This window comes from Calidris pugnax, unplaced genomic scaffold, assembly GCF_001431845.1.
Source record: "Calidris pugnax isolate Ruff unplaced genomic scaffold, ASM143184v1 scaffold54, whole genome shotgun sequence".
Classification (NCBI taxonomy): domain Eukaryota; kingdom Metazoa; phylum Chordata; class Aves; order Charadriiformes; family Scolopacidae; genus Calidris; species Calidris pugnax.
This window is the reverse complement of record NW_015090864.1, coordinates 15,170,829-15,196,653: the sequence shown is the minus strand read 5'-3', so window position 1 is coordinate 15,196,653 and position 25,825 is coordinate 15,170,829. Positions and strand designations below refer to the sequence as shown.

Sequence of the window (25,825 nt, the reverse complement as noted above, 5' to 3'; positions counted from 1 at the left end):
TTCTTGAGAGGGGGTGTGTTTCCATGTCATAACTTACATCTTTCAAATTCCACAGTAATAAAAAGACCTCGGATTTTAAATGGTTATGGATAGGGCATAAAGCACCAGTGGCTGTGCTCTGGCAGCACGCTCACGGCTGCTCTTTCTCGTACCAGTTGCAAGCATGCCTGCTGCATTTTTAGGAGTTCTGTTGAACTTTTGTCAGCAGTTGGTTCAGCTATGTTTTTTTCACCACAGTGCAGAAGCATAATGTCACAAGTTTTGCAAGCCTTGTTGAAAGTGATAAACTTATTCGGGCAGATCTTGCTGTTCTGTTTTATCTGCTTGTCACATGCTGAGTTTATTCCGTGCTAATAAAAAGCTCACTGTCTCTTGTGAATCTGAATTGACTCAGTTAGGTGTTTGCTAGGGGCTAAAGGGAAAACTATCTGTGCCTTCTTCCAGCTCTTTGACTTCTCTGAGACTTCCAGAAGGTGACCCAGCTGGGTTTTTCATGCACGATTTGGAGGATATAGCAAACCACTTCATTTAACCCACCCACACTTAATTGAAGTTGCTTTGTCATTATCTGTGTAGGCAAGATGGAAACCGGTGACTCTTTTTGTATGTTACATGCTTTACAAATCAGTTAAAACCCAGGCCCTTTAATGGACATGATAAAATTTAATGCAAGCTCAGACAGGAGTAGAATGGGACATGGCTGACAGTTTTCCATTAGATGGAGTATAAAGATCTTTCGTATTTTGACCCTCTCATTAACATTTTTTCTAGAGGAGCTAAATTTCAGGCCCTTCTTAAAGCAGTTTGAAGATTGAGAATTAGCAATGTTTTTTTTTTCCCTGCTTGTATATGAAGGACTGATGCCTAGATGTTAGATGTCATGCCCAGTATTATAGGAGGATGACCTGGCAATGTTCAGGATCCTATGTGCTTGTCGGAGATACAGATCCAGGCTTTGCCTACAAGACAGTTCTTCCCCTTTTTAACCAGAGTTCCTGTGCTGCACTAGAGTAATTTATCTCTTTGTTTTGGAAAGACTGTGGAGATGTTAATAATACATGGTTTAAAAAAAAATAAATTCAATAACTTATGCTTATGTACTTGTGTTGTGTGGTTTCTTTGCAGTGTGAGGTGAACCAGAAAGATAATGCTGCTCACCTGTTTCACTGTAACCAAATGTGCGTCTCTTTCCAGAATATTGTCACTGCACTAGTTTCTCTGGAATTGCTGTGCTCTAGTAGTCCCAGTGGTAATTTTCAGAGTTAGGTTCACAGAATCATAGAATGGTTTGGGTTGGAAGGGACCGTAAAGATCGAGTTCCAACCCCCAACCCATGGGCAGGGACACCTCCCACCAGACCAGGTTGCTCCAAGCCCCATCCAGCTTGGCCTTGAACACCTCCAGGGATGGGGCATCCACAACTTCTCTGGGGAACCTGTTCCAGTGTCTCGCCATCCTCACAGTAAAGAATGTCTTCCTGATATCTAATCTAAATCTCCCCTCTTTCAGTTTAAAATCGTTACCCCTTATCCTATTGCTACCTTCCCTGATAAAGAGTCCCTCCTCATCTCTACTGTAGGCCCCCTTTAAGTACTGGAAGGCTGCTATAAGGTCTGCCTGAAGTCTTCTGTTCTCCAGGCTGAACAACCCCAGCTCTCTCAGCCTGTCTTCAAAGGAGAGGTGCTCCAGCCCTCTGACCATCTTTGTGGCCCTCCTCCGTACTTTCTCCAACAGGTCCGTGATCTTCTTATGTTGGGGCCCAAGAGCTGGACACAGTACCACAGGTGGGGTCTCACCAGAGAGAGAGGGGCAGAATCACCTCCCTTGACCTGCTGGCCATGCTGCTTTTGATTAGGATGCAGTTGGCTTTCTGGGCTGCCAGCGCACGTTGCCAGCTCATGTTGAGCTTCTCATCAACCAACAGCCCCAAGTCTTTCTTCTCAGGGCTGCCCTAAACCATTCTCTGTCCAGTCTGGATTTGTGCCTGGGATTGCCACATCCCAGGTGCAGGACCCTGCACTTGGCCTTGTTGAACTTCATGAGGTTCTCATGGGCCCACCTCTCAAGCCTGTCAGAGTCCCTCTGGATGGTATCCCTCCCCTCCAACATGTCAACTGCTCCACCCCATGTATCATCAGCAAACTTGCTGAGGGTGCACTCAATCCTACTTTCCATATTGCCAACAAAAATGTTAAACAGCACTGATACCAATACCGATCCCTGAGGAATGCCACTCGTTACTGGTCTCCACTTGGACATTAAGCTGTTGACTGCAGGTCTTTGAGTGCCACCAACCAGCCAATTCCTTATTCAGTCAGTGGTCCATCTGTCAAATCCATGTCTCTCCACTTTAGAGACAAGGATGTCATGCAGGTTTACCGGTTAAATGTTTTACACAAGTCCAGATAGATGATGCCAGTTGCTCTTCCCTTATCCACCAATGCTCTAACCCTGTCATAGAAGGCCACCAAATTTGTCAGATGTGATTTGCCTTTAGTGAAGCCATGTTGCCTGTCAATGATCACCTCCTTATTTTTGATGGTCTCCTTAGTATAGTTTCCAGGAGGATCTGCTCGATGATTTTGGTGGGCACAGAGGTGAGATTGACTGGCCTGTTAGTTCCCTGGGTCTTTCTTTTTTCCATTTTTATAAATGGGGATTATGTTTCCCCTTTTCCAGATGGTGGGAATTTCACTGGACTGCCATCACTTCTCAAATATGATGGATAGTGGCTTGGCAACTTCATCTGCCATTTCCCTCAGGACCCACAGATGTATCTCATCAGGTGACATGGATTTGTGCACCTTCACATTCTTTAGATGGTCTCAAACCTGGTCTTTTCCTACAGTGTGAGGTTCTTCATTCTTCCAGTCCCTGCCTTTGCCTTCTGCTACTTGGGTGGTGTGGCTAGAGCCCTTGCCGGTGAAGAGCGAGGTAAAAAAGTCATTGAGTACTTCAGCCTTCTCCATATCCTGGGTAACCAGGTTTTCTGCTTCCTTCCAAAGAGCATCCACATCTTCCTTAGTCTTCTTTTTATCACTAACGTACCTGTAGAAGTTTTTCTTGTTGTCCTTGATGTCCCTGGCCAGATTTAACTCTATCTGGGTTTTAGCTTTCCTAATCTGATCCCTGTCTGCTCAGACAATTTCTCTGTATTTCTTCCAGCTGAAGTCTTCTGTTCTCCAGGCTGAACAACCCCAGCTCTCTCAGCCTGTCTTCAAAGGAGAGGTGCTCCAGCCCTCTGACCATCTTTGTGGCCCTCCTCCGTACTTTCTCCAACAGGTCCGTGATCTTCTTATGTTGGGGCCCAAGAGCTGGACACAGTACCACAGGTGGGGTCTCACCAGAGAGAGAGGGGCAGAATCACCTCCCTTGACCTGCTGGCCATGCTGCTTTTGATTAGGATGCAGTTGGCTTTCTGGGCTGCCAGCGCACGTTGCCAGCTCATGTTGAGCTTCTCATCAACCAACAGCCCCAAGTCTTTCTTCTCAGGGCTGCCCTAAACCATTCTCTGTCCAGTCTGGATTTGTGCCTGGGATTGCCACATCCCAGGTGCAGGACCCTGCACTTGGCCTTGTTGAACTTCATGAGGTTCTCATGGGCCCACCTCTCAAGCCTGTCAGAGTCCCTCTGGATGGTATCCCTCCCCTCCAACATGTCAACTGCTCCACCCCATGTATCATCAGCAAACTTGCTGAGGGTGCACTCAATCCTACTTTCCATATTGCCAACAAAAATGTTAAACAGCACTGATACCAATACCGATCCCTGAGGAATGCCACTCGTTACTGGTCTCCACTTGGACATTAAGCTGTTGACTGCAGGTCTTTGAGTGCCACCAACCAGCCAATTCCTTATTCAGTCAGTGGTCCATCTGTCAAATCCATGTCTCTCCACTTTAGAGACAAGGATGTCATGCAGGTTTACCGGTTAAATGTTTTACACAAGTCCAGATAGATGATGCCAGTTGCTCTTCCCTTATCCACCAATGCTCTAACCCTGTCATAGAAGGCCACCAAATTTGTCAGATGTGATTTGCCTTTAGTGAAGCCATGTTGCCTGTCAATGATCACCTCCTTATTTTTGATGGTCTCCTTAGTATAGTTTCCAGGAGGATCTGCTCGATGATTTTGGTGGGCACAGAGGTGAGATTGACTGGCCTGTTAGTTCCCTGGGTCTTTCTTTTTTCCATTTTTATAAATGGGGATTATGTTTCCCCTTTTCCAGATGGTGGGAATTTCACTGGACTGCCATCACTTCTCAAATATGATGGATAGTGGCTTGGCAACTTCATCTGCCATTTCCCTCAGGACCCACAGATGTATCTCATCAGGTGACATGGATTTGTGCACCTTCACATTCTTTAGATGGTCTCAAACCTGGTCTTTTCCTACAGTGTGAGGTTCTTCATTCTTCCAGTCCCTGCCTTTGCCTTCTGCTACTTGGGTGGTGTGGCTAGAGCCCTTGCCGGTGAAGAGCGAGGTAAAAAAGTCATTGAGTACTTCAGCCTTCTCCATATCCTGGGTAACCAGGTTTTCTGCTTCCTTCCAAAGAGCATCCACATCTTCCTTAGTCTTCTTTTTATCACTAACGTACCTGTAGAAGTTTTTCTTGTTGTCCTTGATGTCCCTGGCCAGATTTAACTCTATCTGGGTTTTAGCTTTCCTAATCTGATCCCTGTCTGCTCAGACAATTTCTCTGTATTTCTTCCAGGCTACCTGTCATTGCTTCCACCCTCTGTAAGCTTCCTTTTTCTGTTTGAGTCTGTCTGGAAGCTCCTTGCTCATCCATTTAGACCTCCTGCCATTTTTGCCCAACTTCTTTGTTGGGATGCTTGGAGGAGGTGATCTTTGAATCTTAGCCAGCTTTCTTGGACCCCTCTTCCCTCAGGGCTTTATCCCATGGCGCAATATTGACTTGTACAGTTAGTAAACATAAGTTTTTGGAAGCTCCCAGTTCCTTAAGAATTCTTAAATCATAGTTCTCAGCTTCTTTGTGGGAAAATGGTTCTAAATACCTGAAAGGAAACATCACAGTACAAGGATTTATAACAGTGAGTTCTAATACTTCTCAAGTCTATTTAAGTTACAGAAAAAATATGCAAGCAATTCAGTGCCTTTTGCCTTAATCTGGCACACAGATAGTTTATCTGTCTTGGTTGTGCCCACCTCAAGCTGAGCTTGCTGTTCTTGCAACTATTTGCTTATTTCAAATTGTCCGTTTACATTACAAGTCAGGGCTGATAATTTTTATTTATTTTTATCCGGCATCAAATTCTTAGGCTGTTTTTTAAAAGAACAAAACTTCTGTTCCTTAAGATAATTCAGGAATACCTATCCACTTGTTTCATTTTTTATTAAAGGTATTGTGTTCTGCTGCATTTGTCTTTGCAGCTTTTGATTTCGCAGGAGCAAGACGAAAAAAGTTTTAGACAGGAGGAGTAAAAGGGAAAGCTGGAAGATAGAGTTGACAGTATAATTGGATTTGAAGCAGCTACAGGCTGGGACTGTTGCAACAGCTGATTTGATCCTTCTGAGTTTCAAGAGCTATTTATGGTAGATTAGCTGTCTCAAAGCTCTACTGTTCCAACCATAAAAGGTTGGTCCTCTGTGAAGTTGCCACACTGCATTTGGCTTAGTCCTTCGAGGTTGGAGAGCCTATAGCTTTTCATGTGGATAAATCCAGTGATGGATGGAAATACTAAAGGCAGATCAAGGAATAACATTTTTGAGGACTTCAGATGGGAGCGGACTCTTAAAAGGAGACTTTCACTAATAAATTTTTTGCACTAATGTTTGGAATCAGCACTTGGATATAGCTCCTGCATATTTACTGCATTTGGTGAACGCATGCTTTTAGGAAAGCGCTGTTCTAAATTTATCTGACTTATCTGAATCATCTTGACTGCACATGTACTTGCCAGCCTTGCATGTTGATATTTGGTAACTTTTGTGAAGTCAGTTTTCTGTTTTCTTAGCCGGTGAGTGTTAGGTCGTTTGGAAAGGAATCTTAGCTGAAGTGAGAAACTTCTCTAAAACAAGAATTATGAAACTCCTGTCTAAAGAGAGCTTCAGGCATTATCTGTGACTATTTTGAGAAGACTTTGACCCCCCTGCTGCATCTGTACGTTCTTTCTTTCCTTCCTTGTGTAAAGGCAGACAAGTGGATTTTTTTACAGGATTCTGAAGTAAGTAGCACCTCATTTGGAGAGCTTGCACGCAGTCGCTCAAGACAGTTGTTTGAGAATATTTGCAGCTTTGTCAGGTTGAAATGTGAGTGGGTTTATTGCAGCCTGTGCATGCCAGTCATTCAGCCTTCCTTAAGGCATTTTGTGTTTTTATTCTCGTGGTTTTGCTTAGAGGATGAGTTCATTCTGCTATGAATGGAAAGTCCTGTCGCTGGTTGGTTTGTGTATGAGGTGTCTCTTTTCTTTTTCAGTTTTAATGCATTAACCTTAGCCACAGTGCTACAAGCAGCTGTAAGAACACTTCTATAAAACCAAAAATTTTCAGTAATACTTTTCTCTTGTGTTTAAGAAGTTCTATATATGCATGTGAATACTGTTGCATTAAATAACGGCTGTATTTTGAGACTCTGGGTGTTCTAAAGAAAGCTTCCTCCAACTTTCCATTGTCTATTTTTAAATGTTACCATGACACAAAGGGTGAAAGTTACCGGCACTGTTTTACCTTCCTGTCCTGCAGCAGTATCAGCTGTTAAACAGGGGGAGCATAAGCGTTAGGAGGTTAGGAGGAGGACGTTCTTTGCTTTAAGGATGTTCCAGGTGTTGTATTTTGATCTCCAGAAACGCAAGAATAGTGTCCTTGCCAAGGAAATAAATTTTCTGGTTTTCAGTTTAAATTTCAGGAACTAGCAATTTAAGGCCATCTTCTATTTTCTCTGGATTACAAATCTGTGTTTCTCTGTCAAATGGATCTAGAGTTTTGATTCTGAATTATATAAACCTGTGTTTTAGCCTTGAAAATACCAGAATACAGAACATGTCTGGAGAGTTACTGTTTAAAAACCACTTTATCACTTCAGGAATATTTTATTTTAATTAAAAAACACATATATTTAATCTTTCTCACGCAGATCGTATTAGATATACATTAAAATACTCACCTCTATCTGCATATTTTATAGGAGATTGAATCCTACTGCCGTCAAAGGCAGCGAGGGTTCAGAAGAAACTGTCCAACCAATATCCTTCTTCAGATAGCTCTTAATTTTTGTCTTGAATTAACAGATGTGTATTTCAGTTTGATACCTGACTTTAAAATGTTTTTATATTGCTTCTAGTAAAATTAGTAATTTTAACTGGCATCTTTTTTTATATGATCTGTTCTTCCTTCGTTGTTACTTGCATTTTAAAAAAGCAAGTTGATGTAAATTGCTTCACTGTTTCAGCGTGCCTGTGTTGTGCTCCTGTAAACCTGTTAGAAGATGTCAATGCCTTAAAAAAGACCACAAAGTTATGTGGATAAGGTATGGAAGTTGGGTACCCCAGAGTCTGCACAAGAGCAGGAAGACACAGAGCTCTTAACTTGAGTTTCAGGCTCAAATGCACTAAGGGTGTAATGCAGGAAACATTTTGATTGATGAGAAATAACAATATCAGCTCCTCTTTGTGCAGGAGATACTTGAACTTGTTGGAACAGGTAAACTTTCTTCCCTGCTATCTCTGGAGTATTCTACCTCTTCCAATGATATTTTGTCTTGATTGCATTGCTAAATTATATTCTTGGCAAAAAATTCCAGTGGGAAGGAGGATTTCAGATTTCTAGGAACTCTATTCAGAAGGACTGTAGCTTTGTATTTGCCATTTCTTTGCTAAATTCCTTATATTTGATAGTTTATATGAGACCAAGGTAGTAGGGACAGGCTGTTTTTACTTCTTGTACAGAGAAGACAATATTTGTACACAGAGCTCCCCAAAACTATCAAGTTGAGGAAAAATGAAATGGCAATATGTATTTTCTTCTTCACAGTGAGTCAAGGTAGACTCAGAGATGATGGAGTTGAGCGATTTGTGACCAAGACATTTCCAGACAGGTCAGAGGAGTCTTTTGCCAGTTTTCTGTGTGGAAAGGGTATGTGCATTATCCTGCACTCATTATAACACATGATGAGCTGAGGTTTCTCTCTTGTTTAGATTTGTGTTGATGAAGTGGTATGAAACCTTTTCATATTCTCAGCACATTTGTTTATGCAAAACATTATTAAAATTGTGTAGAGTTTGTGGGTTTGGTTTTTTTAAATCAACACTGGCATTTTCTTTGCTTAGAACTTGTTCACAAGATGGGCTCTTAGCTATAAAGCCTTTTGTATAATGAACATAGGTGAAAATTGCACAAGCTTATTTAGTTTAAATTACCATTGTCAGAGTTCACATTTGTTCCCTAGTGTGTTGGCTGTTGTGCATGGCAATCGCACTACAATTTTCAAGAGGAGAAAGCTCTGGAGTAGTTTGCAGTAACAAGTTGGCTGGGATTATTCACTTTGCAGAGGCATCATGGTTTATTTGCTGAATGCATAGGCTTCTGTTTCTCCACAGAGAAGCATCCATTTGGCATAATGGAGGGGAATAGCGTGCTCTGCTCTCATAGGAAGCAGGGGGCAAAATCCTCTCCACTAATTAATTAATTCACTGGTTTTGCAACTTTCCCAACTAGGCAGTTTAGAGTTAACAAGTACATTGGAAGGTCGTGATTTTTAATGAGCAAAACATGTCCTAGTTGGAATCTGCCTTAAGCAGATAAGAATGCGTTGGGTAACTGGAGATAAAAATGCTTCTGATGTCACTTACTCACGTGGTGGTGTGTTGAAGGGAGTCTTTCAGTAGACAGGGTAGAGCAATTATGCATTAAGCCTTTGCTGATTTATTTGCATTTAGTTGATGGAATGGTCTCTCTTTACTCTAATGATGCCAGTTTTCAGAGTTAAAAAAAAAACATAGTTTAAAAAAATAAATCTGTAAAGTACGACTTCGAAGACACAGTTTAAAATTATTCAGATTTCTGGGGCTGTCTCTCTTCAAGTACACAAAAGATCATTATGGTGAACTTGGACATGAAGCATCATATGTTGTAGTAACTAAGGCCAGCTATGCTTCTAAAGCAACTTAAGGCTCCATCAGACCATTACACAGGAAATGTGTGATTTTCTGACAGAGCTGAGTCGTTTGACACCAAAAGCTGCTGTGCTGTTACTAGTGGTCTGTTACAAAGGAACTGGATTCAGGTGTTAGCTGAGAAATTGCGTGCCAAAGTACTGTGAGAAGTTAATAATACTTCCATGGAGTTAATGACTGCCAAATGTGCTTCTTGTGTCTTGTACCTGTAAAACTCTTGGCAGTCAGCAAAGATCTGCAGGATTTCATTCTCATTCCATCATATTGGCCTTAGATTTAGACAAAATTACTGTCTGTTCTCTAAAATAAACCAAAGCTAGCACTGTCTCATATTAGCTCACTGCAGAAGGAGGGGGGAGTGTGGATTAATATTTCAAAACAGTTGCACCAAATGTTCTAGGGAATATGCAGGTTGTATGTGCTTCACCTGTGACTTTGTCAATCTTGCCCTTTCTGACAAGAAGCCCAGTTAGGCCTCAGAGACAGCTACAATAACTCTTTAACTCTTACCAAAAAATTGCCCCAACTGTTTGTATTAGAGTGAAAAATAGTATTTCAATGTCATTTTACGTTAAGTGCCAACTGGCCCCAAAAACAAGGTGAGATCCTACTGGAAGCAACATGTCAGGTAGTTGTTGGCACTCCAGTGGTGACAAGGGGTTGGTAATCCTAACCCTGTAGCCACGAGTTAGCGCTGGGAGTTGAAAGACCTGGGTTCACTTGGCTTTGATGTCAGTCATCATAACACCCGCCTGCCTTCAGTTTCCAGTAAAATAAACTTGCCCGATTTGTTAACACAGGCAACTGGAGCTGAACAACTGAGGCAGTTGTTGCTCCAGCAGCATTGGATTTCACTTTCTTCCTCTTTATTGTGAAGACAAGTGGCTATTTTGCAGCGAGTGAAGCTAACCTTGACTGATATATTTCTCATTGTAGTCAAACCATCCAGAGCACTTAGCTCATCTGAAAGAAACACTCAAGGATTCAATGTTGGTAAATCTAAGCAACATGATAAACTCTTTAAGCTGAGGGAAATGAAGCTCACTGCATGCCTTAAAAACCCTAACCAGAGTTGGTTTATACTAAAACTACTTCAAACAAAAAACATAGACAAACTCCCTGACTTGCACTTAGTGAAACCTGTGTGACCCGTACAAGCTGATTTTGAAAACATAGCTCAACCCCCATCCTTTCATTCTGATCAGATAGTAAGGGTTGTCTTTACAAGCAAGGAATCTTTATGTTCAGACCTAGAGGTTGTGTTTCAGAATGGGAAACAATTTTATAACTGTAAAATGAACTCAAACCTTTAAAGGCCTACATTACAGTTACAGGTTTAAATACCAAACTCTCATGTTGAAGTTTCTTATGTTTTCTTACTTCCATTTCTTATTAAATTATCAGTGGGGAAACGGGAGAAAACCTCCCACCTTATACCTTATAAAATAGCATGGAATACATTTTGGTTATAGAGCTCTTACAGACTAAAATATTCTGATTATCAGTAGACAGATATCTAAAGGTATGCTACAAATGTAATTGCGGCAGACACAATTTCAATATTGTCAAGATGCATTTGTCAGTTTATACATGCAAATATTGGAGTTATGGATGTTTAAACAACTGCGTTGTTAGTATTTTGGGTGGGGTCAGTCCTGCCACTCAGCCATTTAAAACTGAGCTGAGCAGTTAACACAAAAATGTTCCTGTACCTCTGCAAAAAAACAAGAACACTCACTTTCAGTCAACCTTAACCAACCGTACTGAGAATGAACAAAAACCATTAGAAGTTTTGTTTGTGGTCAGTTCTGCTTATATAGCAATAATCTAGAATTGTGCTTCAACTGGTTACAGTTGTTTTGTACCCAACACTAGTGAACCAGAACACTTCTGGAAGACATGTATTGTCTTTGCATTTGTTGTGCAGACAACTTCAACATTTTTTTCCTTTTTGAAATTTCTAGAAAGCACAAGAGCCTTTTGGCTTGTTCAGAGCAATAAAGACTATCTGAACTAACCATTGGCATGTAGGAATCAACCTAGCTACTGATTGCCATGTGTATTTGAAGAGTGACCTGTCCAGCCAGAGAACTCAGAGAGGTGGAGATGAGATATTTAAGCTGTAACTTGATTAGGTTAGGTTCTTTGAAAGAGTAGCACAGATTTGGTTGTCTTGAAGTACCTCAGAGCTCAAAAGAAGAGATTTGATGATCATGTGCTCACATGTAGCATATTGTGCCAGGTAAGAGAAATAAGCATTCAGGTCAGAGGAACTCTGGTAACTTAAAGAATTGTGAAGTTAAAAAAGCTCCCATACATGGAGATGGTCAGCATTTCTCTTCTGACCAGAGGCTGGAAGCTTTGCTGATCAGTCATTAGATGAAGTCACAATCCTTTATGTGTAAGGGTTCTGTTTAGGTGGGCACAGGAAAAATGATCCATCCTGGCACCCACTCAGAGCCATAAAGGCTTAGTTTTTCCAGTGTTAATCATGTTTCTGGCTATTTGGATTATGTACATTTGCTGGTTCTAAGGATTTGTAATGGTTGAGTCAAAGGAGAAAACAGCATCAACATGTTTCAGTCCAACATTTTGTTCTCTGAGCTAATAATGTATGTCACATGTATTAACTAGGAGGATTTATAGCAATTAGTAATTGCAGAAAAGCCTAACATCATTGATAAGACTACGTTCTTCACAGCTGCCCTGCTTTAAAAGGGGGAGGTCAAGAGCAGCCTTGCCGTTCGCTTGTTTGTAGGCTGGTGTTTAGGGCTGTCTTAAAGTGGGCTGGGGCTTCAGGCTGGTGAGTTTCAAATTGAAGTCTCCTCCTTTCTTTTTGAAATACCTATTTTGGACACCATTTGGTGAGGCCAGTCACATTCTTTCCTACTACTGTCAGGAATTATGGTTGTTCACCTATCTTAGACGCTCAAGCACACCTACTGGATGCTGTCCCTGCAAATATTTAAGGCTAGGGATACCAAGTTCTTCTTACCGCTTTAGGCAGCTGATGGTTTGGATTGACAGATGGGAACAGTGGAAGTGGTAACCTTGCTTTTGAATTCCAGTTCAGTAATGCCTCTCACTCACCCTCTCATTCCCAGTTTGCTCCTGAACCACTCTCTCCATGTGTGTCAGCTGGCTGTACGGGTGCACAGATCAGGGAACTGCTCTATCTGAAAACTTTTTTCCCCTTCCTCTCTAGCTCCTTGGGCTCCCCAGTCCCACTTACCGTGGCTGTGCCAGAGCAAATGCTGATTTAGGAGGAGTGAGAGGAGTCAGGGTTAGAAAAGAGCTACTCAATGTGGGAGTGAGAGTGAGGGACAGGTGAGTAGGGAACACTGTCTTGGCTCTGGCTAGATGGCAGGAGAAGGCACAAAAACCATAGGCCCTATGTGCTGTGAGGTACCTCAGTGCTTTGCATTGCTTTTACCCCATCAGGTGGAATGTCAGCTTTTAAATGTTTGGGACTTGAGGTCTGTCATACTGTGTTCATGATAGCCTCAGTTTGCTTGATCTAGAGGCTTAAACAAACCATAGTAAGGCAGGTAGGACAATGTGTTGTGCGAGTGTTGTGCTAATATTCTTATGCCAAAGAGAACTTCTCTCTTACTTTGAGGCACCTTATTTGTTCTTGGACCAAGCCTACTGCTGTTTCTTCTAGCCTGGTGTTAAAATTGCCCAGTTATATACTCGTGTCTGTGCCATGCTTCTGAAAGACTGCCATGGGGCCTTAAGTCTGAACAGTCTTCTACTTGAAATTAGTTAGTTCTGAACCTTTCATTTCAGATATAAGTACACATTTATCTTGAATTATGAAGGCTTATACTGCCTGTGCTGGATTATTTGAATTTAAGTAAGAGTAGGTATAAGTAAAGCTAGGAAGTAATTTTGAAGTCCAGATACAAAAGACTTACACTTGATATCACAGGAACTTTACAGCTTGATTGAAGCCAGCACAGAAGTAGCTAGTGTACAGTGAAATGTTAAATGGATGAGTGTTTCTGAATTAAACCTAGGGCTAGTAATTGAGTAGACTTTTAAGAGTGACTTGCAATTGCCTGTGATGATGCGAGACTGAATGCAGACAATGAAATGTCATGACAACACAACCCTGTGGAAGTAATTGTCAGGAAAAAAAGTGACTCCACACACATTCCTCTTGGCAAACACTTCAGATAAATCAAGAACTATTAGGCTTAGTTGCCCTGGCTTGTCTTTTTGGCATGCCAAGGCACCTTCCGCAGCAGGCAACTTGCTCCCTATGCAAGACTTTGGAGGGACAGACACAGAGGAGTGAAAGCAGGAGGTGAGAGAAATTGAGGATTAGGGAACAGGCTTTGAGACTAAAACCTAGAGTTAGTTTCAAGGAGAACCTAGAGAAGAAGAGCTCTCTCATGCTTTTGTTTTTACTGTCTTGATTGGATAAATGGGCTAGTTTAAACAGGAACTTTGGGTCACCTCTGGGCTGGGAACAGACAGGGTTGATATACTGGGATAATAGTCTAAGATTTAATCTGAGTATTGCAGCATGAGATTACACCCTAGGAGGTGTAAATGACTAGTGCTCAACATGACTTCACTTATGTGTCATGTATCCTGACAGTGCCTTGTTTGGGACCTCGGGATATTTTATTCTTTGTATCTTTGATTCAGTGGCTGTGAAATGCAACCTGCTGCTTGACTGCAGAATGTAACAAATTGTTTGAGTTGAAATCAACTCTGGATTGATTAACAGTAACATAACGCTTTTCTCTTGCAGCATGTGACAATTAGTTGAATTACCAAGTAGTTTACTGGTGTGTGCATTCCTTCCACGAACCTGTATTTTTTTTGTCCCCCCTGTTAGCAGGGAAGCAAAACTTAAGAGCAGCCATTGCATATTCCAAGACTGGAAGGCTGAAACCTCACCATGAAAACCGATGCAACTGAAATGCATCCCTCTGCCTGCAAAGGGGTGCTTTACTACAGCTGGGCAGATGTGTGGGAATCTTCGTGACACAGAAGTAATTTTGTCAGTTCACTGGGGGTTAAGTGTATTCAGTAGAGTACAGTAAAAACCACTGGTGGTACTGTTCTCATGGCCATCAAGCTGTAGTCCCCGTGGGTGGTCTTGCAAGGCAGACAAGCTCTAAATGTTTGGAAATATTTACATAATTCAGGACCCAGACCCTGGCCAACATGGCTGTATATCCTACAAGAGTATCACATGCCAAAAAAAATTGGGCATTCAGCTTTACCCAGCTGATCATGTTTTCCCTTGTAGCTGAAAGTCCTTCCTGCAACCACCTGCCAAGTGTTGTAGCTGTTTAGCTTTAAGGTTTGACAGCTACCCAAACCTGGTTTTGTTGCAAGCTAGAGATTTAGCTTGCAAGTAACTAAAAATAAATAAATGGGGAGGGGTTGGGGTGGGCAAAGTTTTGCAAGGCAGACTTGATTTGGGTTTTTTCCCCTCCTTTAAGAGCTCTTACAAAATCAAAAAATTGAGCTTTTAGCTCAGAGGTTCTTTAAGTAAATTGTTTTAACCTTCTGTTGTTTTTTTTAAAAACAATAATATCAAAAAGCCTATTCTGCTTCTAGAGGAGAGTTCTTATAAGTGAAAGATTCCCCTTCCCCCTCCACCACAAACCATCTATCCCTGTTAGGGCAAACAGGCAGCTTGTGACTTTGACAATAGTTCTTTGTGTTCTGACCCTCCCCTCCCTGAAGAAGGCTGGGAAAGGAAAAACAAGACCAAATAGCCTTGTTTCTCTACAGAAGCAAACAAGAAATACTGTAATTCAACCACAGTGATGCTGTGCTTACTGTACCCTGACCAGTGTCTAGAACTGCCTGTAGCACAAAGCTTTTCACCAGGTTTTGGTAAGAATTTACAATTCTATTCCTAAACACCAGCCTCTGGCCAATGCTGTGTCCTGGGAGCTTGAGGAAGCATCAAGTGAAAAATTGCAAGTGATGATGTTCTGTTAAGCCATTTTATTTATGGTACTTCAAATTCTCTGGACTGGCCAATAGGCCATTGTATCAGTCACAGTTTTAGACTTTCCCTTTTTAAAACAGGATCATGATTACATCCTTCAGGACTTTTGACCTTTCTTCTTTACTGTCTGAGTTACTGGTCTCTAATTTCCCCTCCCTTTCCTTTCAAGGATTATACCCTTTTTTATTACTTAAGTTATTCTTTATCTGCATTTCTCTGCCTTTTTCTCCACTTGGCGTAGTCTACGGGTTTCTTTTGGAGACACCTTTTAATGCTGCATTTGCCAAATGACACTGTTGGAAATTACTCTTCCAAATTGAGAGCTTTCCATTGCTTTGTAAATATTTGGAGCAGAAACAGAAAGCAGAAACTTTGAATGCTTGTTTATGACAGATCAAACCTCTTACCGTGCTTGTTCTGAAGTGGTGATGGTGAGGGGAAAAGCGCATAAATTGCATCAATTGTACTTAGGTAAGGTTTGACGATTCCTTCAGAAAGATCTATTTAAATTCATTTTGTTAGGAAATGACAAAAGTAGTGCTGAGCTTTCTTGGGCTGCCTCTCTGCTGACAAAGGAGAAGCATACTCAAGGAATAGATAAAAGAAATGACAAATACTATTTGGCTTTCTAGTTTGGCAGGAATATTAGGAGGAAGCTTCTGAAAAATTGACCAAAAATACACATTTAATGTAGCCTTAAATTTTGCATGCCTTACAAACTGTGCTCTGAACATTTGTTGCACAATTCAGGTTCATAAGAGCTTACCATGTACCTGCACTATGAACTTTAATCGAGCTCTCCTTTTAGAACAGGAGATGCTTTACATCTGGGGATGGTTGGGTTATACGTCTGTGAAATACAATAAAGTCCAATCTAGTGGTTTAAAACTGCAGCACTGTCACAGTTCTGAAAAAAAATAAGCATCTGTCAAACAAATTATACATTTTTGGTACAAAAGAACTGTTTATGTCTCTTGGTAAAGGAATAATGTGTCACAAACTTTATTTAGTGGTTACAGGGTGACAGTTTCATCTGACTTGCTGAAGCAAGCTGACTGTGTGAAATGGTTGTCTGTACACATCTCATAAACCCTTTGTGGTTTGGGTGACTGTTCTTTCACATAGGAGCAACCTTTGAAGGGCTGGTTGTCGTGTGCTTGGTTTGCAATTCCAGTGGCATGTAGGAGGAGAGAAACAGTAGGAGATAAGGGAGAAACAGGTTTTATAGCCTAGAACCGATGAGGCCTGTGAAGAAGCATCATGTCCAGCAGAGAGATTAATAGGCATCCTTAGCGGTAGCTCTCAGATGTCTTGTGTGTCTATTAATCTCTATGAATGACCTTGATGGTTGGACCAACTGCGGGCTTGATGCACTTTCTGACAGCATAAAATTGGCTTGTAATAAATATGCTAAGGAAGCAGCAGGAATAATGGAACCTATTTGAGAACTGACATGCCATTGGGTTTTCATAAATCCGATCAAGTGTAATGCTGGCAAATGAATATTCATAAACCAGGCTATTAAAATTTTAAGAGAACCTTGAGGGGGGGATGATGTCAGACTCCAGTTAATTATAGAAATGGAAAAATTCCTGGCTAACTTGGCTGAACATGCTCTTACAATAGTTTTTACACAATACAACAATCAGAGGGAGCCACAGCATTGGATGTAGGTTCTGAAGCACTTAATATATTCCCTGAACTGAAAGTCTACCAGTGTCGAGAAGAGGGAGTATTTACATCCAGCTACTGTGGAAATAAATCCGCTTCAAGTAGTTGAGTTGTCGATCCTTTCTTTTGTGCTTATTTTTGTTACTGAATTGGTCACAATTTCTGGCTTGCCTACCATAAAGAACCCTGCTGGGAGCTGGGAAGCTCTTGAAAATTGCCTGTTGTTGAATGTAATCTGTAGTGTTCACTAGGCTTATTACAGGGGATACTAATACTACAGTAACTCTACTTACTCAAGGTAGCAATCATTTTTAAGGATTGTTGCTTTGTTTTAAGAGACTTCCTCTCAAAAGAGTTACGGAAAATACCTGATTTCTGTTTTGTAGGAAAGCAGTATTGTATAATGCTTTCAGAAGCGCAGAGGGGTTGGAGAGAACTACAGTGGTCACAGTTCTAGTCCCATTTGGCAGAAGCAAATTGAAAAATCTCCAACTTTTGTTGGTGGTCAGGCTACTCTTATTTTTCCTATTGCATTTTTTTTTCCACAGCATTGATTGAAACTTTAGAAGAAATGCCAAAGCAAATCCCTCGTATGTTTCCTTGTACTGGTATGATGGGCAAAAACACTGAACAGGATTCTAGCTAACGTGGAATCAGGGTGGTTAAAGTCCTAAATTTTAGGACCTTACTGAAATTAATGTTACTGTTCCACTTCAAATAATATATGCTTCATTTCTTAAATAGAAAGGGTGAAAAGGAAGAACATGATACTGTGTTTCTTGAATCAAGATCTGTATCACAGGACCCTTTTAACTGCACAACCTGTAGGAGGAAGAGAAACACAGTAATACTTCAATTTTTTTTAAATGTGGGGTGAAGTTAAAATCTAAACCAAAACAAACTAGTAATTTTTTTTTTTTTTTTTTTTTTTTTTTTTTTTAACAGACTAGCCGGAAAGTGCATTCTTGGTCTCAATGCAGAGTGCTCTTTCTTCTGCACCTCAAGTGGAAAAGCAATTTCATGCAACATGTTTTAAACCAAAAAAAAATATTAATTTTTTTTTTTTTTTTTTTTTTTTTTGTGTCAAGGAACTGGAACAGCTGATCACCCCCTTTCTTTTGCCAGAACAAGGAATAGTAAACACTATAAACATAGAATCATAGAATAGTTTGGTCTGGAAGACATCTTTAAAGGTCATTCAGTCCAACCACCCCTGCAATAAGCAGGGAAATCTTCAACTAGATCAGATTGCTCAGAGCCCAGTACAGCTTGACCTTGCACATTTCTAGGGATGGGGCATCTACCACCTCTGTGGGCAACCTGTTTCAGTGTTTCACCACCCTCAGTGTAAAAAATGTCTTCCTTATAGCTAATCTAAATCTTCCCTCTTTTAGTTTGAAGCCATTACCCCTTGTCCTGTCACAACAGGCCCTGCTAAAAAGTCTGTCCCCATCTTTCCTGTAGGCCCCCTTTAAGTACTGAAAGGCCACAATGAGGTCTCCCTGTAGCCTCCTCCAGGCTGAACAACCCCAACTGTCATAGATGACAACATAGATGGAGTTCGTAAATCCCAGCAAAATCCTGAAACCAACTGCAAATCTCAAAACATGCTAAATAGGATTCTGAAGGTTTGGGAGGATTTAGAAAATTGTTCCAATGTGTTCTGAAACGAAATCTTTTTTCTTAAGATGTAACTCTTCAGTGGTCAGTAAATCTAATGGAGATGCTATATGGCTGTAACAATCCAAAAGGTCTTAAATTTTGAAATATACTTTACCAGAAATAATGCTCCCAAGAGCTCTCATCAGCTGGGAGAGTGCAACAGGAAATCACTGATGTCTAGTGATGTGCTGCAATTTTGAGAGAAGGAAAATCACTTAATAAACTCACCTTTCAGCATCCCTTGTAGGGTGACGAAAGAGGCAGTATCTGCTTTTGGGTGTAAAATACAGGCTGCCTTCTTGACAGAGGCCTTAGGAGTCCTCTGAGAGGAAAACATATTTATCACTTACCTAATCTTGCGGTTTGTGTGATTAAGCAAGCATGAATACTTCCACACTTATTGCTCAGACTTGAGTCCTTTTACTACAAAGGGACTTGTGCCACAGAAACTACCTCTCCCTCACCCACCTCTTCCTGCTTTAAGCTTTCCAAAGATGCTTTAACTGTGTGGCCTCTCTACATGAGATCAAGCAGGAAAAATAAAAATATACACCTGCAAGATGTGTTTCATGATGGAAAACAAAGTTCAAGACTGTTCTGGACGAGAGCCTTTTGAATGTAACTTGCAGGCAGGTAAAGTTGTGTTGATTGCATCTGTGCAGGAGACAGCAAGGATACTTGCCATGAAAGAAGAACTGAACACATGCCAAATCTTAATCACAAGGCTGCCTTCTGGGAAGAAAAGCCTTGTTTGTTTGAAGTCCAGGCTTTTCCTTAGCAAATTAAGTTTTTTAGTAAGTATTTCCCCTTTTTCCACTGTTCAGACTTTCTAGATGAGGCATTTTCACGCAGATGCAGACCATGTCTGGTTCAAGAAATGCTTTGGGTATCCTCCCAAGGTGAGCAGGATTCACAGGCCTGAGGACGGATATAATCGTCCATCAATCGTCCATCAAAGAATGGATGCAAATGGTTTTTGTCATCGAAGCCAGGTGTTTCTGTGAACTCTGTGGTCTAGAAAGGTTGGAAGTGAGAGACTGGCTTAGTGGTGGTGCCACACCAGTGCTAGGCATCTGCAGTTGAAGTGGGCATTTTTTCCTCAGTTCGACAGCACTGAGCCAGTGCTCCAGAAGCATAGAGGAAATCCAAACTGAAGATTGTGCAGAATGTGAACTTTAACTTCTGGAACAAAAGATCTTTTTCTGAGGAAGATGAAAGTACTTTTAAATAGATACCTCCTCTTTCTTTTTTCCTTTAATGCCTTTTTGTATGGTTCCTGTATCTGACCTTGGCCATATCTGAGAGGAAGAAGATGGGGAAGAAAGCCTGCATGGAACTTGATCGAGGCTTCTTTTTTCTTTTTTCAAAAGAAAAAAAGAAAAATTGCTGAAGGTACAATTACTTTCCTAACTGGGAGCATTTTTTGGTGTGAGAGAAAGCAGAGTGCAGAAAGGAAATGCAAACAGATCCTGATGTTGCACTTGAGGTTAGGTTATAACTTCAAATTCCTGGGGTCTCCTCGTCTCACTGGGTCTCCTCTGCCACTAATGTTCCTGAGACTCCTGGGAGATAAGAGTATCAGGAAGATGGCTTGCCTCGAGTTTTACTTAATGTTTATTTTTGTCAAAGTGGGCTTGTCAGTGGCTGTGCAAAAATAGCCTCTTCACCTGTCTGTGGGAAGAAGGGGGATGTGATCTGAAGGAACCATCTCGCAGGTACTGCAGTGAACAGATGAGCGTTAATGCCAGTGTGTCAGCTGTGTCTTACTCCTGCATTTTGCTACACTGATGGTGCTCAGCTTGAAGCTTTATGTCCAGCCATTTGTCAGCACTTCACTCAGCTCGCTGTCCCCTCTCATTCATAGCCAGTGCTGCCTCTACATTTCATATGACTGTGCCCTCTTATCTAAGCCAGTCCTTGCTCTCAAGAGCAAATACGCTGCAATCCTGAAGATAGCACTGTGATACCGGCAGTAGGAGAGTTGTGTGAGCTTCAAGCTTTGCAGGATTTATATGGAGCCCTGGTCTCTGCTTAAAAGCAGATCCTAGAATTCTCCTCTTTAATGATTAATAAGTGATTACAAAGGGGGTTTCTTGTTTGTTTCCTTTTTCAAACTGTAAATTCCGCATTTGTTTTTTTGTACAGGGACAGTTAGAGGAGCATATGGCTGTATTGATCCTGCAGAGCTGCCACTCATTTTGCCAAATTGTTGTTAGTTTGCATGTGGCCAGGCAGCATTTATGAAAAAGCCCTGCCCTGCCTGCTCCTGCATTGTTTCCAAATAAAGGCATGTCTGAAAGGGGAGTTAAGCCTCCAACTGCTGGACCTTAAAAAAAAAAAAAAAGAAAGGACCTTTTACCCATGGATTGAAAAGAGGCAATTTATCTACAGCAAACTGTTCCTTCCCCGTCCTCCCCCTTCGCTTTCTCTAATTAAGTGACAAAGTTGCTTTTTAAATTTAAATCATGCAAACTGGTTGTTTAACACACATGCTCTGTAGCAGACAGTTTAGGAATCTAACCATCAGCACAAGAATCACCTCAAACTTATTAAAATGTCCAATTTATCCATTTTATTTATTTTTTACATATGGAGCAGTTTAAACCGAAAATGCTCCTATTCCTGGAAGGTCAGCCTTTCCTTAATAAGTGAGCCTTTCCTTGCATATAAAGTCTCATCTACGTGATGAGCGGAGAAGCTAAATGGCTACCTTTATAATGCTAGGTAGTAGTTTGGGTAGCTTTGTTTTTTATTATTTCTTAAGACAGAAGTACTCTTTATCAGGCTTTAATGCAAGTTTGAAGTGACATAATGGTGTTTTGCTGTGTATGATCTAAGGACATAGCTAACATGAGGTTGTTAGGAAGAGGTAATTTATTAGACCAGCTGGTATGGGGGGAAAAAATGAGACAAGCTTACAGGCACACCAGCACTTCATCAGGTCTGAAATAGAAGCAGTAGATTTCAAGGTTAAACAGAAGCTACAAAAAAACTACTCGGTTCAATCAGACATGTGTTGAACTGTCAAAGAAGAGCTTGCTGGTATGATATTCCTGCAGTGGAGAGGGGAGAGTGAGAAGGTAATTGTTTTTCTCGGGATCTTGGGGAATTAGGAAATTTTACTTGTTTGTCTTCTCTTTGGAAGGCTTTATTTTTGTAGGGTTTTTTGAGAATCAAGATTGCAAGAGCAGTCATTTTTAGACAAATAGAGTCAGGTTTATGTACAGGAACTTCATCAGGCAAATCTAGTTTCAGGCATTCTTTGTCAACTGGTTTCCATCCTTAGCCTACACTGCTAACTTACGAAGTTACCTAGTAGTCAATTTGTAGTTGTAAAAGTAATAGCAGAAAGAAAAAAAGCATCTCTATTGTTTATTCTTTTTTTAAAAAGCCCAAAGTATTTACTTCCAAAATCAGATCAAATCTATTCTAGCAAGAAGCCTCAAATGCTAGTGGGTTTTTTTTTTTTAAATCTATAATTTTCCTCAACCAGAAACAAAATTGGAGTTGAAATATTGAAAAACAGTTTCAGTGCTTTGCAGAACAAGAGATGTTTCACTTGTGCTGCTAATAAAGTTGGCAATGTGCTGGTTTTAAGCTTTGAATTAGGATGCTTTATCAAGGTGATTGTTTTGATACACGCTGGATGATGCATTGCCAATGTGTATTGGATTTGTACACTGTGGAGAGCAGAGGGAAACCATTTGGTGCTCTTTTTCTAAAGCTGTTGACTATTTTTCTATAGTGTAGTATCCTAAAGTGATTAATATTGTAGTTAAAGCATTGTCAGATTACACATATTAAAGTAAAATTTATTATCTTCTAACTTGCTCATCTTACTTCTTAGCTCTTTTTTATGGGTTGTCTGTACAAATGCCCTCTAAATTAACCTCTGTGTATATCAACAGTTGTTTTTAAAGCTATGGTATCTGGCTTTATCATGCAAAACTGACTTTCAATATCAATTATAACACTCCAAATGATTAATGCTTTTTGACTGGTGTCAGGAGTCCTGGGAAACAGCCTGTTTTTTTGCCTTTTTTTTTTTTTTTGCCTTTTTTTTTTTGCCTGCGTCCCACTGCTGTATGTTCACAGGGCAGAGCTGTTTACTCAGCTGTGTCCTGTTAGTACCGGAGGGGCTGGATAGGTAACCCTTGCATTTAACCCAGTCTGTGGGTAGGTGGAGTAGGTCAGAAAAGCTTAATCTAATTTAGATAAATTACTTGCCAGGAGAGGGGTGTAGCTGTGCTAGCATTTGTCTTTCTCTGCCAGAAGCCAGCTTCTTGCAATCTGCTGAATCAACAATCTGAAAAAGGTGTCATGTATTTGGAGCAGTTTAACAACAATAGGATATACTGACGGAGAGACTGCAGCATCTTCTATCATCCTTGGTGTTGTAGGATATGACATATCTGTGTCTTGACTTCCTTGAAGGTGGTTTTCCAGAAACTTTCAAAGATTAAGGTATGTTAAAATATCCCTTTCACATGGTGCTTCAGTCATGCAACTCATCAGTCACACAGCCAGCATGGAAGCCAAGGTGGTTGTGTTTTGCTCTCATATTTTTCCAGAAATTACCTGTGATTAGTTGTGAATGCCCTCCACCACTGCCACTTTAGTAGTAGTACCACTGCTTTAGTAACCTGGCTTTTACATCTCAGGAGATTTCCTGAAAATCCAGGCTGGACACTAAGTAACCCTAAACTTGAGGTCTAGATGGCCTGAGTACGGCCTCTGTGTAGCAGGTTCACAGGGAACCTAATATTAGAAGCTAAAACTAATATATTGTTTAAATATTTGACCAAAAAGGAATAGCAGCATTAGGCATGCAAATAATTTTTGTTGTGGAACAAGTTACAGAAGAACTGTAATCTAACTGGGGTTTAATGGAGTGTGGTGGCTCCATTGTAACAGGTATGGGCTTTGTTTGTATATTAGCTGTATATTGTATAAATAGCTTTTATTTACGGCAAAGGTAGCCAGCATGCTCTATAAAGTTGGAATGTAAGTATTTATAGGACCCCATCCTGATGCACTAATACTACCAGTGCTTGGAAAGAGAATACACTATCAGCACACTTGATGGGATTAAAAATGGGGATGGCAAAAAAGCTATTTGTAGCAATTCCAGTAGGTGGAGATGGGCATAAGTATGTATTATTCCAGGACATAATGGGACCCAAAATCTGTTCTTAGTTCTTCTTACCATCTTATTTGCCAACCCCTATCCCTTAGTAAGGATAACTGAAAGGAAGTCAAAGTCCTGCTGTAGTCTCTAAACTTGAAAACTGAAATATTCTGTATGAAGCCCACACTTGTTTTTCTTCACAATCTCTGATATTAAGGGGAAAAAATTAAGAATATCTATAAACAGGAGCAGTTAGCCCTTTAAATAAAGAAATAGAAATAAAATATAAGTTTTATTTTTCAGAGGGGAATAAATTTGTGGCAATATTTAACAATGTGTGTTACTGGATGTTCCTTTTAAGGTATTTGCCACAAAGTAGTGAACACCCTCAGTGGCATGCTTCACCCATTAGAAAAAAAGCGCCACTACTAACAGCTTATCACTAACACAGAGAAACAACTGCTAAACTTTTTAAATAAAACAAGGCAATGGTCTCCACTGATGTAGATTTCTGGCGTTCCTGATGCTGATTCACCTTGGCATCCCTTAGTCTCCTCCTTTCTCTTCCCTACTTTTCTATGTTTGGAAGTAATTTTTCAAGGTTACTTACCAAGCTGTCTGCCTTCTGCTGCTTTGTCCTTCCCTATTACAAGACAAAAAGATAGCATAGGTGAATAAGGCTCTTTCAATCAAGAGTTGTTTTCTTATTCTAACAGAAATTTTTCTTTTAGTCAACAGATGACTTTAAAAAAACTTCAACCAACCAAACCCTTTTCCTCGGAAACTTTTGTAAAACCCAGTTTCTATGTAGATGATTTTTACACACCCTCAGACCCTTGAAATATCAGAAACTGGATACTCTCACACTGTCCCTCATAATGACTTGCAAGAAATACAGATAATTCTTGGCAAACAAAAAGCTCCTAAAAAAGCAACTAGTTGAGACCTTACTTATGCCAAACTGTTTAATACAATACTTTCACACACACACCCCCCTTGAGGAGAAAAAAGTGAGAATTTGACTGTAAAAATGAAATTATGCTTTCCAAGTGAAATTCCTGTATAGTGTCCTCTCTAGGAGCAATCCTCTAGTTTGTTTCAACCTTCATTAAATAGCATTCTAGTGCTCTGGATCTTCTTGGATAGGATTTTGTTATTTTACTGCATATTGTGAGCTAATGCAACTCCTGGATTTACTCCAGTCTGTGCTGTCTTGAGAGCTAGACTTTGGGTATAAGCTGCTGATTATGGTTTCAAACTTCCCAGGAAATGCAAATAAAGAGCTGAAGAAAATGCTGCAGCTTTTCACAGTGATCTCATGCATGGCCACATGCTGTCAGGATGTTTAAGTTTCTTGTACTGAGTTTTAGTGCAGGCATACTTTCCATGGGAGTTTAAAATACTGCTGTAGTTTGACTTAAAGCCATTGGCAAGCAATACACTTACAAGATAGTCTAAATGTCTTGAATTGAAGCCTTGACTGAGCTTTTTTCTGCTTACTTGATGATTTAAGACCTTGATTATTTTTTTTTTTTAAGTCAAAACAAGGTGTTTGTATGGTGAAGTGCAATAGAAATTGTTAAATCATTTATTTAGGGAAGCTGTGGGATTACCTACCTGTTCTACTGCTTTATTCATTAGCATCTATAAAAATCAGGCCAAGTGTAGAAGGGCAGTGAGGAAAACGGTCATCTTGCTTGGACTTCAAAATCCTTTCTGTGGAGCGTTGATTTATAACTTAATAGTAAATGTGCCAGTCATGTTGGTGTGCCGAAATAAAGTTCCCAAATGCCTTCCAGAGGTACCCTACTGTAGGAAGGACTGTTTTCATGCCATAGGAGTACCTTTCTGCAGACTTCATAAGCAGTGCACTGTGCTGACAATAAACTAGGTGCATTTCAGTTAATTTCTTGTGTAAATGTCTTGTACCTGCTTTGATAAGGTGCTGAAGCTCATGTACAATGGTCACATATTGCTTGGATCACAAACTGTGGGTCTAGCCTTAGCTGTGACTCTGGGGCCTGTGATGATGATGGGGCATTTTAAGAATGAAGCTTTTCAGGGTCCATGCACCCTAAAATTCCCCAAGGCTTGTGACATCTCATTGCTCCTGGGGAGTGCCAGGTCCTTGATTTGGAGAGAGTGTGGTGTGGGTGGTGAACAGAAATCTTGCTGTCAAATGTTCCCTGTTTTCCAGCTGGGTTTGGCAGCCCATCCCGAGCTGTCGTCCCACAGCACCTGAACGAGTTGA

At 40.6% G+C, this 25,825-nt stretch overlaps 1 protein-coding gene across 20 annotated transcripts in view; it reads left to right on the top strand.

Moving 5' to 3' along the window:
• Positions 1-25,825, top strand: part of SVIL (supervillin) — a 110,218-nt gene that overhangs the window by 3,273 nt on the left and 81,120 nt on the right. Inside the window, exon 1 of one of the 20 annotated variants that reach the window (XM_014944972.1) lies at positions 5,637-6,187. The exons of the other annotated variants lie outside the window; for them this stretch is intronic. The gene's annotated coding sequence lies outside the window, so the exon portion shown is untranslated. Of the gene's footprint in view, positions 1-5,636; positions 6,188-25,825 lie in introns of those variants that run through there. 20 annotated transcript variants of the gene reach the window in all.